At 44.2% G+C, this 22,238-nt stretch overlaps 1 long non-coding RNA gene across 1 annotated transcript in view; it reads left to right on the forward strand.

Moving 5' to 3' along the window:
- The window catches only part of LOC138268185 (uncharacterized), an 86,271-nt gene that overhangs the window by 63,568 nt on the left and 465 nt on the right, over positions 1 to 22,238 (forward strand). Inside the window, exons 2-3 of the long non-coding RNA XR_011199951.1 lie at positions 15,086 to 15,138; positions 22,166 to 22,193. This is a non-coding gene — a long non-coding RNA (uncharacterized lncRNA). The remainder of the gene's footprint in view (positions 1 to 15,085; positions 15,139 to 22,165; positions 22,194 to 22,238) is intronic.

Here is a 22,238-nt window from a genome sequence, read left to right on the forward strand (position 1 = left end):
CTATGCTTCTCTGATTATATGAGAGAAGTATTCAGTTTTATCTTTTTTAATAGCTGATTTATATTTCTCAAGGGAGAACGTGAGTTTGCCTCTCTCCGTCACGGTCTTATAGGCCTTCCATCTACGTTACTGACTACGGTATAGTCTCTGCAAATTTTTAAGTTCCTCTGAGTACCATGGCGCTGAAGGGGGGCACCCTAGTTTGGGACCTAGTTTGGCAAGGGGGGGGGGGGGGGGGCGGTGTGTCAATAGCCACTCTAAGCCCTGTTTCAAAAGCCTCCAATTTAGGAAAAACCCTGTGTTCTTGCCTGATCCCAACCTGACTTAAGAGCCCTGGCCAGGCTCACATCCTTCACCTTGTGCCATGGCCTGCCGAGCCTGGGAGCAAGGGGAGCTTTGGTGGTTAATGATGTGCCGGCTACCTTAAAGGTCAACAGATGGTGATCTGTCCAATCCAAGGCCATGTTATCTAGCCTGGTAAAATTATCATGCCGGATGAAAGTGCCATCCAGCGTGTGGCCAGAGCTATGTGAGGGGGCATGTTCAGAGAGATCCCAGTCAATACTTGACATCAGGCCTAAGAACTCACTAGTAGCTGAGTCCAGATTGTCTTCCAGATGGAGATTAAAGTCACCCAATATTACAGCTTTGGGAGGCAGGGCAATTATTATAGTGGAAATAAAGTCATTCTTGGGGCCAGGTGGCCGATATATTAACAGGCCCTCAAAGAGTAAGGTGTACTGAAGACGTACCTTAAAGTATGCCCCTTCACAAACAGCCTAGCTAACATTTAAATCTTCAAATGTACAATGGAGGTTGCTCCTAATAATAGCCGCAAGCCCACCTCCCCTCTTCCCCAGCCATCGAGTCTTGAGAATGAGTAGCCCGGGGGGGAGGCCGCCAGGAAGTCCGGGCTGGAGTCTTCTTTGGCCCAGGTTTCAGTAATGAAGAGGCAATCAAGATTGGCAGCTTCAATCAGGTCCCTTATTTCTAGCGAGTGCTTGCCCAAAGAATGGGCATTAATTAACCCACAAATCATATGCGGCCTAATAGTGCCTGCAAGGTTGCTGCTTAGAGGCACAATTTGTGTCTCGGGTGCTTGACTATCGTTATGTGGTGTTACTTTAGGGTGCCACGCGCATATCCTGCAGTTCCATCCCCTTAATTTCTCTGGGTCCGCGGGATCACAAAGCCTAGGTGTCACCCTAGTTTTAAGAGCCAGAAGCTCCTGTCTGGAATATTTTTGGAGTAGGGAAGCGCAAGCACCCGGGGCACAGTGACTGGTCCTCGGCCCCGTTCGGGTGCGGACGGGCGCCGACGGGCTTGCCTTAAACACGCCTTCGGTGCGCCAGCGGCACGGCGGCATCCCCATCCACTTAAATGCGGAAAGGGGAACCGGCCAGCTGAGCTTGCCAGTTAAAAACTAGACCGCCAACTGCCTCCTATCTCCGAAATGGCCGCCGCTACGCCGACTGGGGAGGGCTCTAACAGGCCCTAAACTCGGAGTACGAGCCGGCTGTAGCATGGACCTGGAGGTGAGGCAGAAATGTAAATGACAGTGAGATCAAGATAAAAAGTTAAAATAGTGACTAGATTTTATAAAAAGGAATTAGCGCGTGTTAAAACTATGAGAATATTGCCCAGCAGAGTTCAGAAAAAAACACTTAGATCATTAAAAAGCACACACTCACTCACGATATCTCCGCCGGAGACAACAAATTTACTCCTCAGATTTTAATATCTTACATTTTTTATTCTTAAGAAATGGAAAGCTTGCTCCATTAAATGGGAAGCTGTTAGAATTAAAGTGAAAGGGAGACCTTGATTGAAAAATAGTTCTAAGTATTTATACATAATAATAAAGGTGTGTTTGTTTTATTGACCAGTCATCAAAAGCGAATGATTTATTACTCTACATAAACAATACAAGGAAATAGAATATCATTACTGCTAATAACGTTTACTTTTTTTGGAAACTGATTACATTATTATATAAAGTAAATGTATAATTATTGCGAGCCGCTTCACAGGGTTCAGGATTGTGGTACTAATAGAAAGACAGCATCACCGGGGATACTGGCCGTAATATGATAAGACATCAAATACTGTCATTTTGCCCAGAATAGTGTTGCCTCATAATAACAAACACGTTTGGAGAGAACTAGCTGTTTGCAAATTTAGTGGCCACGCACACACAATAAATGTGGCTTGATGTGCATGTTAAATTTGTGTAAAATGCAGCATCTTTCCCTGCTTTTGATGATTCTGATGGGCAAAAATGCATATTTCAATATCTGACAACTGCAGTGGAAGTGAAACTACAGTGCAAACTAAGTTGAACTAGGCAATCTTTGCACTGACGCAAAAAGTTAATAATTAGAAGGCAAACACCTTAATAATTGCAACTAGTCTTAATGTTAATCAATGATTGACATCAGTCACTGTTAATGTTCTTACAGTTTAGCGCTTCAAAGAGGTAGAAGTGTGTTATGTACCATTATCTAAAAACAATGAGGTCATTATCATTAGAAACTCCAATAGGTCACCAATAACAATCTACGTGGGCGCCTGGAGGCACCAAATGTTGCTTCATCTTAGATAAATTGAAAATCTCTCATGCGGGGTGGACATCTGGTGCTCTCTAAAGTAATTCAGCCATGAGGACGTGGGTGGTGTTATGACGGACTATCAGAAACAGAAATATTAGGGGACCAAATACTGTGTCAAGAATATTGTGTCAAGAATATCGAGGACAAATATATTGTGAAGGTAAGTTTCTATAGGTATGCTAAGTTTTAGTATATATAATTTCACATATGTGTGCCTAGATCATATATACATCTTCATGTTACCAAGATGTGGGGTTAAGAACAGTCTATCAATCAATCAATCAAGAATTTGTAAAGCGCGGCTAATCACCCATAGGGTCTAAAGGCTCTGAAGAGTAAATCTATACATACCCATTTGTACTTACCTCCTCGATATTTAGGTCCTAAATACTTTTGACACGATATTCTATCCACATAATATTTAAGTTTCCGATATTCTGTCAGTGATCCCAATGTCGATGCCAGCCTACAATAGTTTTATTGCACAAATAAATTATTAACCTACTCAAGGCATATGCAGTCCATAAATATTATGAGCAGCTGTCATTCTATCACTGGTTGAGACTGATCATGGGAAGGCACTGGTGAATTACCTGAACCATGAAAAACAATTAAAAACATGTGGGTGAAATGGGTAACTAGTCTAAACAATTTGCGAATTGCTCCAGCCACTCATTCCAGCCCAGTGTTTTATGCTCACTATGCCACTCTACAGAGAGCACAGCAATTCGTCCCAAAGAATGCCCTTAACTAGGCATTCAAGCATTGATTCACGATTATAGATTTGACACCAATAAATGCAGTCCTTCTTGCAGCTGCAAGGCTGGAGGTGGGGACTGGTGACAGAGAGCATGTCTCGTTAGTCAATGAACAAAATGGGTTCCTCTAGAATTCATATTTGCAGCGTGCCAACTTAGATCTAGAGAGTCTTTCATCATTTAGTTCCTTGCTAGGCTACTGCGATATTGAGCTGCTGCAGTCAGAACCTTGCTTACAGGAGATTGCAACTCATCGAGCTTTCACATGGAGTTATCACAGACTTGATGAACTCAGAGAAGTATTCTGGTTGACACTTGAAATCAATGATTTTGACTTTTATTGAACAAAGGTGCTGAAGACATCCTTCCAAGGATTAAAAAAAGAAGCTAGTGAATCCTGAACTTTTAAAGGCTTATGCCCTCATTTACAGTTTGGTGGACAGGGGGCTCCGTCGCAACTGCAACGGAATAGCCCATCCACCAAACTCAGGGGCCGCTCTCCCTATTTTGAGTTGGGCAGACCGCCTCGTTTTCAGCAACAGAGACAAATTACTCTGTTGGAGTAAACCTTCCACGCACAGCCTGAGGCAGGCTGTGGGAGGAAAGCCATCCAATCATCCTCCTTATTTAGAATAGACAATCAGGTGGCTTCTTTTTTTGCTTTTTACAGTCCCTCTCCACCAGTAAAATTAAAAGGCTACTCAGGGATTGTGTTTTACAGTGTACACAATGTCAATAAGTTGCCACAAGTAATTACAATATGGGTCACGCTGTGTTAATAGTCTATGGGGGTGATTCCAACTCTGGCGGGCGGCTACCGCCGCCCGCCAGACGGAAACCGCCATTTGGCCGCCATGCGGCCAAATTTCCGCGGTCCCCATTGCAACATTCCCGCTGGGCCGGCGGGCGCTAACCAAGTTAGCGCCTGCCGACCCAGCGGGAATGAGGCCTCAACACAGGAGCCGGCTCCGAATGGAGCCGGCGGTGTTGCGGAGGTGCGACGGGTGCAGTTGCACCGGTCGCGCTTTTCACTGTCTGCTAGGCAGACAGTGAAAAGCTGGCCGGGGCCCTGTTAGGGGGCCCCTGCACTGCCCATGCCACTGGCATGGGCAGTGCAGGGGCCCCAGGGGCCCCAGGACACCCCTTCCCGCCAGCCTCTTCCTGGCGGTGAAAACCGCCAGAAATAGGCTGGCGGTACGGGGGTCAGAATCCCCATGGCAGCGCTGCTTGCAGCGCTGCCCTGGCGGATTCTCCCAGCTGGGGCAAAAACGGCGGAATACCGCCGGCCCCGGCAGGGCGACCGCGGCTTTACCGCTGCGGTCAGAATGCCATTTGAAGCACCGCCAGCCTGTTGGCGGTGCTTCCGTCATTCGTGACCCTGGCGGTCCAAGACCGCATGGGTCAGAATGACCCCCTATATTTCTTCCTATATACTAAGCTTAGCTGGTATTATGCTTTACGGGTTTCATATTTTACACAAAAGCATGTGCCTATGGCATTTGAAGGTAAAGCATATTTGGAATCGAAACATTAGCCACCATAAAAGAGTCACTTGAGTGCTCAGTGCCCAAGTATGAAAAAAAGCAGCAACTTTGCAAATAAACACAAAGGGCCTGATTACGACCTTGGTGGATGGGATACTCAATCACAAACATGCGAATATCCCGTCCGCCGTATTACAAGTTCCATTATCTCCTATGGAACTTTTAAAACGTCGGGCGGGATATCCGTCACATCTGTGACAGAGTATCCGATCCGCCAAGGTCGTAATTAGGCCCAAAGTCTCTTTTGAACCCAGAGTAAAGATTTATAGTGTTACAATGTGGGAGGAGATTATCACAAATGCTATTTCTTGGTCCACTGAAAGAGTTTTCATTCTCTGAAGAGATTAAAGTTTCACAAGTTTGTAACTTGTTTCATTTTTTGTAAATCAGGTTCGCTGTATCCATGTATCTTATACCTTAGCCATGTCTCTAGTTTTCCTGTGAATAGATACATTTGAAACCATTTTGTCAACATGTATAAGATGAGCATATGGAGCAACCACATATTGTTGCTAGGGTAGAAAGTAGCGGTAGGTTAATTACTATAAAGTCTTTATGTAATAGGTTTCAGTCATTCTGGCATTGTTGAAGTTGCCATCATAATTATGTCACTACATAATGCCCTTAAAACATTTTACATTGCCATCTATCTATTCCAGTCAACCTTCAAACACCACAAGAAACTCTTTCAGCTTTTCCATTCTCCCAAAAACGGAATCAATACATCACCAGCAAACAACAATTTGTTATTATTGTTTTTCATTAGCTAAAATATGGTAATCGTCTTGACAATTGCACAACTTGGAGAAATATTAAACCCCCACATTCAACCTATAGATTTGTATGTATAAACCATCAATATGCTTGTGAACATTGTTTTGGATTAGATTTAGGAATGCTAAAAATATATTGATAATTAATATCAAACATCTCTGATTTAAGAAAAGATGTCAGATTGATTTACCAAATGTTCAAGATTGATGATGTATTTTTAATAGACAACCCAGATTTAATCACAAAATATTGTAAAATGGGTTCACTATTCAAAAACAATGGCAATGGTAAAGAGTTCCTTCCAGATATTTTACACCACCCTTATAGCTGATGTCTATCTTTGTGATTTTTAATTACCATGTGCAACACTGGATTGATGGAAAATTAAAATATCAAGAGCTTGTATCTTTGGTATTGATACTAACATAAGCCTCACTATGTTGAAGATTTGTGTCGATTTTGATTTTGTATTCATAAGTTGCACAAATTCTGATAATATATGATTTTCAGTTATCTCCTGATAAATCATACCTCCTAGCAGCAATCAGCTGAGTTAATAATTAATTAAGCCCTACTGTTGCAAATGGCCCTTTTTGCAGGGTTATCCCCAAACTTTTTGCCTTTTTCCTACTATTTTTCTGTTCTGTTTTCGTTGGTTTACTGTCTCTGCGCACTTTACCACTGAAGATCAGTGCTAACGTGCAAGTGCTTCATGTGTAAATTGTATTGGTGATTGGTTTATACATGATTGGAATATTTGATTTACTAGTACTTCCCTAGTGTGCCCAAGGTCTGTAAATCAGATGCTACTAGTGGGCCTGCAGCACTGAGTGTGCCACCCACGAGTAGCCCTGCAAACATGTCTCAGACCTGCCACTGCAGTGTCTGTGCGTAGTTTTGCACTTCCAATTCGAACTGGCAAGTGTACCCACATGCCAGGCCCAAACCTTCCCTTTTACTACATGTAAGTCACTCCTAAGGTAGTCCCTTGGTAGCCCTATGGGCAGAGTGCAGTGAATTTTAAAGGTAGGACATGTACTGATGTGTTTTACATGTCCTGACAGTGAAGTACTGCCAAATTCGGTTTTGACTATTGCAAGGCCTATCTCTCCCATAGTTTAACATGGGGACTGCCTTTAAATATATTTTAAGTGCAGTTTCCCATTGGGAGCAGATAGAGATTTGGAGTTTGGGGTCTCTAAACTCACAATTTAAAATTACATATTTTGGTAGAGTTGTTTTTTAGATTGTCTGTTTGAAAATGCCACTTTTAGAGAGCGGACATTTTCTTGCTTAACCATTCTGTGCCTCTGCCTGCCTGTGGAATCCATGTCTGGGTCAGACAGACAATTGGGCTGTTTGTGAATTCCCTCTAGACAGTGATACAAAGTGAGCTGAGATGTGTCCTGCATATCCTGATGAGTCTTTCTGGGCTAGCGTGGGCAGGGAGGAGCTGACACCTGCACCTGTAAGGGCTGTGCCTCACCTCACAAAAAGCAGTCTCCAACCCCCTGGAGTATGTCTGGGGCCACGCCTGGGCAAGGTAGGATCTTGTGAACAACAGCGACCTTTCTTTGAAGTTTCCCTACTTCAAAGGCAGAAATGAGTATAAGTAGTGGACCCTAAAACCCAGACTTTTAGAATACTTCTGGATTAAGAGGAACCTCTGCCAAGGAGAAGAGCTGAAGAGCTGGAGGAGGAGTACTGCCCCTTTGCCATATGTGCTTTGCTGGGTTGGCCTGCAGTTGCTGCTTCTGCCTCAAAGAGGACAAAGCCTGGACTTTGCTATGTATCCTGCTTGTGAAGTTTCTCCAAGGGCTTGAAGTAGAACTTGCCTCCTGTTGGAAGTCTAAGGGATGTCAAAGACGTTTGGGTCATCTGCCTACAGCACTGGGACCTGTGTGTTTTGTGCTGCAACAGAATAAAAACCACCACCACACTGACCACGACGCCGCTGCCTGGACTGTGACCTGATGCCTCCGCACAGAGATGTGCCCCACTTCACACCGCAACCCTGTTCTCACCGATGACACCACCAGACGCTGCCACCGAGCCGCTGCTTGCACCGTGACCTGTGGGCACCGCACTCCGCATTGCCTTGCTCATACTGCAGCCTTGGTATCCCTGATGACGGCGCTCTATGCTGACACCACCTCCACTGCCTGCACCATGGCCTGAGGACACCGCTCGTGAGGTGCATGAAGCACCGTCCCATCCAGCACCACAGCCCCAGTCCACCGACGCCAGCGCTCCTGACTTCATCATCAGCCTGAAGTTCGATCTGCAACGCGGGTGACTTCAAGGGCCCAACTACCCCTGCTCTGATCTCCGGAACGCCTCCCGACACCTGTCGACGCCAGTGACACTGAACTGCAGATCACATCGTGAGGACCACAATGCCCTACATATCCAAGGTACTCTTTGCGGGTCTTCCCAACACCGTAGCAGGCCTGTGAACCCACAGTAGGCCTGAACTGTTGGATTTGTTGTTCACAATGCCATGATAACCACAGAGGGAGCTATCGACTTCAAGGAACTGTATTTTTAAGTTAATTCTTGCAAAATTCATATCTTTATTACAGTATGTTGGATTTTTTTCGTTTTGGTCTTGTTATACACAGATAAATCTTGGCTGTTTTTCTAAAACTGGAGTAGTTTCCTTTTGTAGTGTTTTCACTCTGTTACTGTGTGTTGTGTGCAAATGCTTTAAACATTGCTTCTGAGATAAGCCTGACTGCTCGTGCCAAGCTACCAAGGGGGTGAGCAGGGATTATCTGAGATGGGTATCCCCCTTACCCAGACTAGGGCGAGGATCTCTACCTGGACAGGGTGTAAACTGACTGCCAACTAGAGACCCCATTTCTAACACCTACCATTATATCAATGTATTTTAGACTCAAAGTCTTATCAGAACATACGAGGTCACTGTGTTTTTTGTAACATAACGTATATGTATCTCACCTAGCTTTTGAAGTGAAGAGAAGTAACACCAGAGACAGCTGAATGAATCAATAAATTCAATGTTTTGATAAAATCAGTTGTTCATAAGGAGTTTCTCAGATATAATATACTGAATCCAAAATAGTTGCTCAGTGGCATACTCTCATCTTGCTGTGGAAATAACAGTTTGACCTTCAATTTCCTGCAACAATAACTTAAATCAACCTTTATCTTAAATGGTCATCCCCAAGTGAGAGAACAAACAACAAACCCTTTATTATGATTTTCTTTTTAGCAGGTTCAATATTTTCCTCAAAATATCTCTGTTCTTCTTGTTATATTCCCTTCAAATTCTACCATCTTCCTTTACTTCACCACCTCGTTGTCTTTAATGAAAGATACTTCCACTACAATAAGAACTGAATTTACCTAATGTCTTCTTTCAATTGCATTCTCAGTCATTGCCTGAGAGGGAGTCAGTTCATGTTGCTATTTCCAGATCTTTTTATACCAAACTCTCAGAGGAACTAGTATTGATGCCTCTCTGTTTTAGGCTTAATTTTGCAATATTTTTATGCCCAGTTATTCATACAATCAATCTCCCTCGGTCATTCTTCCAATTAATTAAAGTCAATTATAGTTAGCATGTCAAATTTCAATGCTGCGTAGTATTGAGTCACATCATGCCTCTTTAATTCACTACCAGACAATCCCTGCTTCTTAATCTCACTCTCAAAGGTCCTTGCGTTCTTCCTTTCTGAAAGTTTTTCGATCTTTCTCATCTTCCACTTTGTGTGGTTTCCCTTTTTTGCTTTTGGCAAATGTCTGAGGAGGAAAAATAAGAGCTGGTCCTCAAAAATGAATGTAAGTGGCCACACTGACAACCTCCGGCTCAAATTAAGCACTGTACTTACCATTGTCAATGCCTCCCCTACATGTGGTGTCTTTCCAGAAGCAATCAAGACAGGCCAGTGCTTACTACTACTAAAGAAACATACAGTACACCGTAATGACCTCCCCATCTACAAGCCCATCACTCATCAGTCATTTATCAGCAAGAGTATTGACAAAGCAGTCTATGTTCAACTCCAAGATCAACTCAATGCTGACCATCTCCTGTTCGACTCCCAGGCTCACTTCAGATCACATTGCAGCACGGAGACCATTACCTTGCATATCGTAGACAATGCCCTCTTGAAAAACAGATGAAAATGACCCCTGCCATCTGATATTGCTGGACCTCTTGGCTACCTTAGGCCCAGTGGACCGATCCACCCTCTTACTCATTCTTGAGTCTCAAATGGGACTCCCCAGCAATGTCCTTCCTGTGTTCTTCTCCTACTTTCTAACTTACACCAGTTTGTTTACATGGGCACCTCCAGGTCATAAAAGAGCCATGTCACCTGGGACGTCCCTCGGGGTTCCATACTGTCTGCTGTCATTTTCAACCGTTACATTGAGCCACTTGGTGCTCTCCTTACAGAAAACAGAATCAAGATTCAGCAATATCTTAATGATACCAATTCTACTTGAGAGTCTCCTGTTCCTCCAACACTGCTTGCATATCATGAAGACTTGGATGTCGAGCGCCTACCTGAAGCTTAGCCTAACCAAGACAGAATTCCAGTTATTTGCCAAGAACAACAAACAAGATAAAGTACAAAGGACATGAACGTTATTGACTTCAAACCCCAACCCTTACTATATGCCAAAGCACTTGGATTCACCCTGGACACCAACCTGACCCTCAAGGAACACACTGCCAAAAAACAAAAGGTGGACTGGTGGATACCAGATCTCTTTTCTAAAGTAAGTCAAACAATTTCTTCCAGAAAGCAAAATCAGAACTGATGTTCATCCCCTCATACAATTGCATCTGGATGGTTGCAATGCCTACTACTTGAACTCCCTGACTCCACACTGGCACACATTAGGGGCATCCTACTCCCTGCATCATGTCTCATCCAGGTGGTATAGAAATATGATCACACACTCCCATCATGATGGAACTCCCTTGGTTCCCCTTGCCGGCCTGCACCATCTTCAAAACCAGCTGCATCATTTATAAAGCCACTGCAACTAGCGCACCAGCTTACCTTGCAGAAAAGCTCACTATCTCATGTGGTTTTGGGCACTCTTGCATCGAGGACGCCTTCAGAGTGCAGGGTAAGAAGAGGAAAAAAGAGGAAACAAGGCGGATGTTGAGTTCTCCAACAAATCATGTTTGTCAAAGCATTATTATTAAATTCCTTTAATTATTGATACACGTCTTAACGAAATGGAACCAGTCTGCTACTGCCATTTACACATGCAACATGCCTGAACTGAACCTGAATGTTAGTGCGTAAACAGCTAGGCTGGTACCTACCAGTTTACAACTATACAGCACAGACCTTCTCAGGCTATACACCTTGGATCAGGAACAACAACCCTGTATCCACCCAGTCTGCCCCAATGCTGCTCCAATTTATGAAGGAGTTAAATTCTCAACTTTGAAAAAAAAAAAACGGCATCACAATGCATTAACGATCGATAAACCAGCTACCTCTCCAATCACTGGTAAACTTTATGCTTGTCTTTGACCTTGTACAATGCTCCCCTGCCTTTTGGCCAGGTTGCACTCTAGAAATACCATATACTTTGCACATTTTGCTCTTTATTTTCCATACTCATCTACTCCGTCACGTGTTGTCCACCCAGAACTTGCAATGCTAGTCTACATTCATTGCCCACCCTCTATATCCAACCTCAACATCTATTGTCCACCAAACATAACCAATCGAAGCTCTCTGCATGGACTCTCAAAGTTCCATATGCTCTCACCACCCAGTACATCTGCTTGAGCCACTGTTTGCCCACTACGTTTGCTGTCAGTGAATTACATTCACTCTTCTCCCTTTATATTTGCTAATTATCACACCCACTGATCTCAGCCCCTTTCATTCTCTCTCTCCGGGGTCTACATCATCTCCCCCCCATGCATACCACTCACTCCATAACACCCAATGCTAATACAGTCCATTTTTAGCCACCATCTACATCCCCTAGTAGAATAAAGTGACAGTTGTCCCACTGCCCGGAAATGACATCACTTTCATTACTGGGACTTCCGGTGCCCCTGAGAGCCCGCCCCCGAACTGATGTAGGTGGGGCATGTGGGTTGTGACATCATGTGATCATGTGTTAGTCATGTGCCAGGGTCCTAGCCACAGTGTCTAGGGCTAAGGGCTGTGTAAAATGCGTCCCTGTTGGTGTGAGCCATGTTTCTGCGCCTAAGAGGACAAGTCTGGACATGTCAGACAGTCAGGACCTTGTGGCTGCTGGGGTGTCTCCTCACATGGAAGAGCAGTAGAAATGTATGGCCGAACCTCCACACTGCTAGCTAATCCAAAAAGGGGGCTGGTCAAATTTGGCTTTTGTTAGCGCCAAACATTCAATTTAGAAATGGGAAGCTAAAACAGATGTCGGCCCTCAAGAGTTCCCAGGACAGGACTCAAAGGTGGGCAGCAGAGGTCAATGTATAAACAGGCCATGCAATTAAAAAAGTTTGAAACAAACAGATGACATGCAATGCACACCTAAAACAGATGTCTGCCCCCCAAGAGTTCCCAGGACAGGACTCAAAGGTGGTCAGCAGAGGGAAAAGTATAAACAGGTCATGCAATTAAAAAAGTTTGAAAAACACAGATGACAAGCAATGCAAACCTAAAACAGATGTCTGCTCCCCAAGAGTTCCCAGGACAGGCCTCAAGGGTGGTCAGCAGAGGTCAAGGTACAAACAGGGCATGCAATTCAAAAAAGTTTGAAACAAACAGATGACATGCAATGCAAACCTAAAACAGATGTCTTCCCCCCAAGAGTTCCCAGGACAGTACTCAAGGGTGGTCAGCAGATGTCAAAGTGTAAACTGACCACACAATCAAGGTTTGAAACGAATAGATGATATGCCATGCAAACCTAAAACAGATGTCTGCCCCCAAGAGTTCCCAGGATAGGACTCAAATGTGGTCAGCAGAGGTCAAAGTATAAACAGACAATGCAATTAAAAAAGGTTGGAACAAACAGATGACATGCTATGCAAACCTAAAACAGATGTCAGCCCCCAAAAAATTCCCAGGACAGGACTCAAGGGCGGTCAGCAGATGTCAAAGTGTAAACTGACCACACAATCAAGGTTTGAAACAAGGAGATGACAAGCAATGCAAACCTAAAACAGACGCTGCCCCCGAAACTTCCCAGGATAGGGTTCAAAGGTGATCAACAAATGTCAAAGTATAAAGTGACAGTGCAATTAAAAACGTTTGAAATAAGCAGATGACATGCAATGCACACCTAAAACAGATGTCTATTTCTGGGCCCCACCCTCCACAAAGCCTGTGCATAATTAGCACAATGAGGCTAGAATAAAACAAAACACTTTCACAGACCTCTTTTTTCCGAACTACGTATTTGAAGTTTGTGGAGAGCAAGTACCATCAGGACCATCAAGGCAGAAAACATGAAGGGCAGAGCGCAAACTGGTGATGCTACCCAACTACGACTGAAGGTAAATAACTAAGGACTGTTTTTATATTTACAATATTGTGTCTCCTACTATAGTCTTCAGAGCCGGAGCGTAATGCCTAGGTTTTAATTTTTGCACAGGGTTATTTGAGACAGATGTTTATATGTTGTTGAGGTGTCTGTTTAATTTATAGAGGGGAACTGTGTTTTAAAGGTAAAAACAAGGGTGAGGGTAAAAATAGAAGGTCTAAATTTATAGTACAATATGCATGATGATTAAACGTTTTTAAAATTGTAAGCCCTAGCTATGTAGTTTAGACCCGTACAATTTTACTACTGTGCTGTTTTTTGAAATATGATTATCTAACCTGTATGTTTTAAAGGTTGTTAGCAGGACCATCTTTAGGGTGGTGCGAGCAGTGCGGCCGCAACGGGTGTTGATCTGGAATGGGTGGTGCTGACCTCACGGGAGCGCTGTGTTTAGCGATAACCTATGAAACTTGCGATTTAAAAACATCTAACGAAAGGTTCCTTGGTCGTCCAGCCTTCAGGAAGCAATTATAATGTCATGATACCTCTTGTAATTAATGTTCATGCTAGGGCTTTGCCTTGCCAAAAAGTAGCGTATAGGTATACTATGCCAGCTGCAAAGAACAGAACTATATTTTTTATGGACAGCTGTGTGGATTAGTAAAGTCAGCCTTTTCAAGCTCTTTAAAACAAACAAATGTATTTGAAAGGGGTGCTATTGAGAGATTTGCAAATGGTCGTGAGGGTATCCAAGAAGGTGGTAATGGGGTGGGGAGGGCACCTAAAACCAAAAAAGACTTTTGCACAGGGCAACACCTGGTTGTTAGGGCTGGGCCCTGCCCTCCGTTACACAACGTACAGCACCTCTGTAATGGCAGAACGGGGATCCTGACTGCGCGTGGCCCTGGGTCCCCGTCCAGCCATTATAGGGGTGTTGTTAGGGCTGACCGGGGACCCGGGCTGCGTGCAGTGGAGGTCTCCATACCTCCATTATATACTCATTGTTGGGACCAGGCAAAAACCCTGGCCCTAACAGTACCTATATAATGGCAGGACGGGGACCTTGACCGTTCGCGGCTCTGGGTCCTGACCATCAGTACAGAGGTGCTGTTAGAGCCGGGGTCTCTGCCCGCCACAAAAAGAGTATATAATGGAGGGACGGGGACCCCGACCACGCACAGTCAGGGTCCCCACCCTCCATTATATACTCATTGTTGGGACCTGAGCAGAGACGCCGGCCCAGCCCTAACAATGCGTCTGTAATGGTGGGTGGGACCCAGGGCCCCATTATTGTAATTATGGGGCATTACAAGGACTGTAAATGACACAGTAATGTGTGTAAATGATGCTGGATGCAAATGTTTCTGGAGCGATAAAAATAATGCCATATTGACAGATTCCTATATCTTATGTTGTGCACTGGCGCCACCCTATGGACCTTTGATAAACAGCTCTTGGTGTTTGAGAAATGTGAACAAGATGTTTTGTGTATTGTACTTTCAGAACGTTGTAGTGTAGTTTTGTGTGGGTTGGTAGGGTCCTTAACAGCTAGGATCATGAGAGAGCTTGCTTAAAATGAATTTTATTTTTAATTGTGTATGTAAAAATGTATTTTGAAATACAACATATGTATTAGTATATACCTCTGAAAGTATGTGGAACATGTCTTCAAACTATACCATTGTAGTTCTGTACAAATAGTGTAAAAAGGCAACTGTAATTAGATCTTTATGTTTATATTTTATGTGTTTTACTCACCAGCTATGTCTCCAGGATTGGATGCTTTTATAGGTCGTTGAGTTATGGTTCCATCAGTATATTATGCAGGACTAGTATATAATTTAAAATGAGTGGCCATCAGGTAATTATGAATGTAGCGTAAAAAGCATTAGGGGCTAATAGTCCTCTTTGTCTCTTCTGTACGCAGAATCCCCAAGAGCTAACCTCTGTCCCCAGAGGAAATGGATGCTTTGCAACAAGGTATATGTATCTAGAGATTTATAGTTCAGAGAACCTTGTCAACATTCATCCTAAACAAAGTTGTCTTGATTGTTATTTATGATGCTGAACTACAGTTGGCGGTGGGTGCTCTACAACAAATCCTCCAGGCTCAAGAAGGCCCAGGCATAATGTCTTATGATACAGATTTTGCGGGTAAATAAAATGAGTCCTTGTGTAAGTGCTGTGGAAAAATAAAAAAGCCCAATAAAAACCATGTAGATGGTACCCTCAGAAAGCCTGCATAGTCAGTGTATTATATTGTTAATGTGACACGTATTCTTCTTTTTGCCAGCCCCCTGGCGTCACAAGCGGTCCGCATGCCAGCGACGCAGAAGGTGGTAGGGGTCCGCTAAAAAGACCGTCCACAAAAGGTAGTCTACAGCTCCTAAGGAAGGACACCCTACTCCTCCACCCGCCCTTGCCCAGGGCAGCAAGTGCCAGGTGCGGGAGAGACCGACACAACACAACAAGGACTGGCACGGTCCAGTATCTCCGGACTCGGGCCCTCAAAAACTCCAAAATCCCCTGAGGGCGATCGCACACTCAGATACCAACATCCGTTAGAGCCTCTTTTTGGAGGACGGCACTCCTAACTGCCCCAAAACAACAAAAATCACAACAAGGCCCAACAAGGCCCTTCTCCCTCACTCCAACAGCCCGCCCAAAATCATCCTGCTCCAAGGCAGCAAAACATACCGATCATGAGATCAGGCAAAGCACGAGGCAGTATTACCAACCGTCCAGCAAAACAAGGAAAGAGAAAAAGGAAGGGAGACCTGGCTCTGGATGAAGCAACCCCAAAAAGGAGAGCAAGCAGCGAACAGGATCTCCCCCACCCCCTCCCAGGCAGGAGGCAAAACCTAACAAAGGGCACACGCGGGGGAGGCAACCAAATTTCAAGCATGGAAGAAACGATCTGGGGGGAGCCCGGCTTTGGAAACCGGCGACTCCGCCGGTGGGGGTTCCAGAGACCATAGCCTCTCCCAAGCATCACAAGATAACCGACTATTTCCCTACTGCTGGTACCATTGCCACCAGAAAAAGGTTTGACTCCCTGGCTCCAACCCAAACAGGTTTTGGGGAAATAACCCCACTCAGCCAACACCAGCAACAGCAAGGAAGCAGCAAAAAGAAACTCAGAATGAATTCTCCTCCTCCCCCACCCTATCGCCAACAGTAGTGATCAGGAAAAATCACCCCACGAAAGTAGACGCATCAAGTATAGTTCAGGACAATGCGATGCCAGCTACCCCTTCACCAGGATCCCTCTACAATCCTAGGCAAGACTTAACTCTATGTAATAAACCCCTAGACGCCACTAAATGCCAATGGACATCTAGTCCAGCGAAACTACCCATCCTGGACTCAGAACTGGTAGCAATCGCAGAACATTTAGAACAAGAATCTCAGGAAGGTGGCCCATTCTGTCAAAGTCCAAAACTTCACTCATTCCCAATGTATAACTGTGAAAAAGAAGAACAGGACCTCTGGGGTATAGAACAGGTCATCACAAACAGGCCAGTAAAAACAGAAACAGTGACAGTGGCACAGAAAGTCCCCCATAAAACAACAATAAACAAAGTTCTATCAAGTGGTAACCAAGCGCCCGACTTAAAGTCACAAGCCCCCGTGGCAGTCAGGTCAGAAGAAATGTGGGCTGCAATCCTAAATTCAATGCAAGCAACGGTCATGGCGCTGCAATTTCATTCAAACAAAATGGACATTCAAGTTGACTTCCTAAACACCCTGGCAGTATTTGTCTCCGGGATTGACAGCAAGTTGGAAAAATTAAACGCACTTATAACAAGGGCGCAAGTCACTCACTCTAATGACTATACAATTTGTTCCTGTAAAGAGGTAGTAGAAAAGATATCTCAACTGCCGCAAATCTTAGAGGGAATACTTCAAGAAATCCGCTCCACCCGGAAGGATGAACATACATGGCCTAAACCACTCGCCACCATCCTAAAATCTACTCCGAGGGAGCAGAAACAAAAAGAGCAGCAGCCCCTTTCCTCCCTTGCGCCTGTCTCATCGTTTTTAAGTGAGGAGAGAATATTTGCTGACAGCCGCCATCTAGCAAGTGTCCACTGGGAACCCATGGTGAATCATCCTCCGCTACAGCCCAACAATAAGCCTGGGAACCCTGAGTTTCCCATAACTCGGACCCTCTCAAAAAGAGAATGAAAGCGGGCAAGGAAGGGAAGGAAGTCCGCCCAACCCCATCAATTCAACTCATCAAAGGACCCATCTAAAGACCAGGCGACGTCAAATGGAGGGTATAATAGAATCATTACTACCCACACAAGTACAAGCTCTAACACAATAATAGATGTGACAACACTCCCAGCCACAGCAGACGTCACCCACTTAACAAGGTCCCCCCTGAGACCTCCCGAAGCGATTGGCACTATAACGAACCGAAGACCAAGCCCCACAAGGGTCCAGCAGAGCACAAAACCTAAACCCATTACACCTGCGCTGCCTCCCCAACTAACACTGGTCAATTTGGGCAGCAAGTCTGCCATTAGTCAGAGGGAAGATGGCTATATGGAGCAAGACCCGCGCATAGAGCAAAATCAGTCACGTATAACAGACACGAATACCCTCCAGTTACTCTGGATTCCAGAATTCACCTCCAGGTCCCCCACAGATGTTCTTAATCGCTCTTCGATCTTAAGAATCATAAAAGCCTTACCGGATCTTCAGTTTGTAGCCTCGGAGGACCTGGCAGCTATAACATTTATCCAAGCAAGAGGCAACCAACACACGGATCCAACACTCACCATCTTCTCGGCACCAGATATCCCAAAGCGGATCTTGAATAGAAAGGACCTATTGAAAGCCTGGGGCATTGAGGTAACCACCTACAAAGGAGACCGCTATCCAACTCCGTTACTAGCCTCACAACACCTGGGAACTCTCACCTCAAAGGCACATGGTCAGTTCTGAAAGGAGTACATCAGGCCAGCAGACCCATTGAAGAAAGATGTAGTGAGGAGAATCCTCCTAACCACCCGCTGACAGTCCAAGTATGGAGAGAAGACGGGAGGGAAAGAGTGGTCTTGGGTCAACAAAAGTATCCAGATAGGGAACGGGTAGCGACGGTTTTACCCCCAAGACCGATGGGCAATAATTGAATTGGTAAGGATCAACCCGCACACAGCATTTTATCCATTTGCTCCTGGAACGTCGGTGGCCTACGGTCAAAACTGGAGGATCCTGCAGTAATACATTTTTTCAGCTCCTTCGACATCTTACTCATACAGGAATCCTGGGCAATGGAATCAATACCGATAATCGGATTCATGGAATACCTTAGCCCAGCAACGAAAACAAATAGGTGTGGAAGGCCAAAGGGAGGCCTCGCCATTTACGTTAGCACCAGCCTTTTGGTAAAAATCTCTGAGCATAAGGAGGAAGACCAACCTTTCCAATTGCTCCAGCTAGACGATTGGGGGAAAAACACACAGGAGCCATTGATTCTGGTCAACACATACATCAATCCTAAAAAAAAAAAAAATTGAAGCAAACAAACTTCTAACTCAACTATTAAGGATAAAAGGAACAATAAAATCAGCATTCTGGTTAATGTCGGGCGACTTCAATCTCGGCTTATTCCACAATCCCAGTGAGGATCACATCCAAACAGTTGCAAGAATGCCCGCCCAAACCCTCCCAAAAAAACGTAGGAAAGATAAAATAGGGGAGAGTTTCATACGCACCTGTGAATTAGTAGGCCTCTTCGCGCTAAACGGACGGAAGTGCCCGGATATTCCACCGGCATGGACAAGATTCTCTGGGAAGTCGGTCTCCTATCTAGACTACACTTTGGTGCCCCCTGCTTTATATAAGTTAGTAAACACCTTTACCATTATGGACCGCACGGAAAGTGACCACAAACCACAGGTATTTGGGATTTGTGCATCACCGCAAAAAACGGAGAAAGTGGCAGCCCTAAACGGGACACTAGGCTCCGAAAATCTAAAGCGACTCAAATGGTCCTCTGACACCATTGAAAGACAGGCAGAAGAGGCCCTACGGAACCTAGAATCAACCATCACAGGTGGGGCAAAGTTGACAACAGTCTGGGAGAACTTTGCCCACAACCTCATAAAAAAAGATTCCTTAAGTAACACGAAAAAGGGAGCACAATTGAATCACCGCCAAAGTTCACTTTTACCGCTGTCAGTGCGCAAAAGGAAAGCAGCAGTAGGTAAATTATTAAAGTCACTGCGTAAATGCCCAGATAATGGATCAATATTGACCGCCCTTAGAGAGCAAAGGAAATTGTATAAAAGGGTTCTATGGACCTTTAAAAAAGGCCAACAGGAGGCCCTGTGGGCCAAACTACACTTTGCGACCAAATCATCTGACTCCAAAAGATTTTGGAAAATCATCAATACAATAGACAATGGTGCAAAAGCAGGCAATAACGCAAACATAACAGAGGAAGTATGGGTACCCCATTTAAGGTCACATCTAAAAGAATCAACCAAATGCAGTCATATATGATTGGTGGGGATCCCAACACCCCTGAACCTTTGAAATTTACGGCACCAGAACTATTAAAAATCATTGGAAAGTCACGAATGGACTGTGCCCCTGGCCCCAATGGCCTACCGCAAGCACTATTTAAACAAGACACGGAAAGATGGGCCAATTTCCTGGCAGCAATGTTTAATGAGGTGATCACAACAGGCATTGTCCCGGCATCCTGGAAAGGCTCAATAATCCACCCCATCTATAAGGGTGGGAGCGCGCTCTCCCCAAGCAACTACAGACTAATCGCTCTTTTAGACGTTGACCTCAAGTACGTTTCCTGCTGTGTGCTTAAACATCTAGAAACCTGGATTACAGAGAACAATATTCTACCCTTTAATCAAACCGGGTTTACCAAGCACCAAGGAACATTAACAAATCTTATGGGGCTAGGTTTGATCATAAACAGAGCAAAAGCAAAGGGGACTCCAACTTATTTATGTTTTGTTGACTTTAAAGCTGCTTTTGACTGTGTCCCCCATGGCAAAATGTGGGCCAAATTACTACAGTGGGGGCTGCCACACCCTATTTTAAATGCCATCAAAATGTTATACTCTGATACTTGGGTAAAGGTTAAATTGGGGGAAGGCTTTCACCTATCCAGGGCAGTCAAAACAACAGTGGGGGTGAAGCAAGGCTGTGTATTGGCTCCAGCACTCTTCAACCTGTACATAGCAGATCTCCCCGCCAAGTTAAATGGTCACTCATCCCACTCTCCATCACTGGGCGGTCAACAAGTATCCAACCTATTATATGCAGATGACCTACTACTAATCAGTAATACCAGTATAGGCATGCAGAAATTGTTAAAGGCATTAGAAGAATACTCAGGTTCTAATGATTTAGAAATTAATCATAAAAAATCTAAAATGATTACCTTAAACCGCAGGCCAACCACGCAAGGCAAATGGCATATGAATGGGAAAACCCTAGAGGAAGTAACATCATACAGATACCTAGGATTGGTGGTAGATGCTAGAGGTAATTACACGCCACAAAAAGAGGCTAAAAAAAACAAGACGCAGGCCCTTACTTACGCCTTTTGCAAGCTAGCAATCTCAATCTGTGGTCATGCTCTGAACCCATTAACAGCTGTAATGAGAGCGAAACTACTTCCATCTATTACCTATCGGACCGAAATAATGAGGGGGATGGAAGTAGGTCTTCTGGATAAACTTCTGATAAAAACCTATAAGCGCGTTTTTCGGTTGCCCGGACGTGCATCGCCAGCCCAGGTCAGATTGGAATTTATGCTGGTCAAACAGTCGTTAGCCCGACCGCCAGCATACATTAAATGCTGCTACAAACTGAGTCGCGCTTCAAAAGGGTCTTTAGCCAATCTAGTCTGGCAGGAAATTATCCTAGAAAGAGGGAACCCCAACTACATAAGGTATCTAGAAAAAAGTAAGAATCTTTTGAACTTAGATGATGTATGGAACCGGTCTCTACCCATCCCCATTTTCAATAAAGCAGTGAATAAAGCAAGTAAATTACAGAGCTTGTTAGAAGATAAGATCTCACTGGCCAAAAGGGAGCATAGTTGGTTGATTCTTAACTCCTACAAAACATTTAAAGAATCACCACTTATGGCTGGCCCCTACTCAAGGAAAATCAAGCAATCCTTTCTCAGACTTAGGCTGGGTGAAGTCCCTACTTTAGACCTCACGCCAAAATGGAAGAAGGAGCGGCAAGTAGGCTCCCTGGAGTGCCGTCTCTGTCATCTAGTAGATGAAAACCTGATGCATGTGGTCTGCATTTGCCCAGCCCTGGCGGCTGAAAGGAGACTCTTACTAAAAAAAGAATTTAACGGTTTAAAAATTAGATCTTGCAGACAAGCATTAATTGCAGCCTTTAACCCTCGAAATACAATATTGAACATTAGGCTGGTTCAATTTTTGGAAATTTTCACTCTAAAAACCACAGCCTCTCGAAATAACCAACTCAGAGGGAGGGCTGAAACGATAGCGAAATCCCTATAACCCGCATTGAACATCTTAAAGAAGGGAAGGCTCCTAGGTAGTCCATTGGGTTGTTTAGCTTATGTCATAATAAAGTCTGGTACCAAAAACCAGACTTAAGTAGGGGTAAATAAAATCGATAGAAGGTCTCTTCCCACTTTGCACTATTTTTACCAATACCTCATTGGGTTACTGTTTATATTTCTTTGTGGAAGGAAAACTTCATATATCATTTCCTTTTAATCACAAGATTTTATTTTGCGCTGTATTTTTTCTTACCTTCAATAAGATTATTCTGTTGCCCTATTATCAATACCTTATAGCACTAGTATGTCTTTTCTAAAAAAATGTATGTGGAAGGAAATTTTACTTACCATTTCACCCTAAGCCAAAGAACTGTAATTGTCTTTTTGAACTAAAATTGTTCTGTTATTGTTTACGTGGAAGGAAAAGTTTTATGGTTTTAATTAACTAATAAACTTGTTATTATCTCTCTCCCTACAAAGGAAGGACCCTCACAACGGAACACAGCAGGTGTGTTTTAGAAACTGTAGAGCCAAATTAATCCTAACCTTATCA

Source organism: Pleurodeles waltl, chromosome 12 (genome assembly GCF_031143425.1).
Source record: "Pleurodeles waltl isolate 20211129_DDA chromosome 12, aPleWal1.hap1.20221129, whole genome shotgun sequence".
Taxonomy (NCBI): Eukaryota; Metazoa; Chordata; class Amphibia; order Caudata; family Salamandridae; genus Pleurodeles; species Pleurodeles waltl.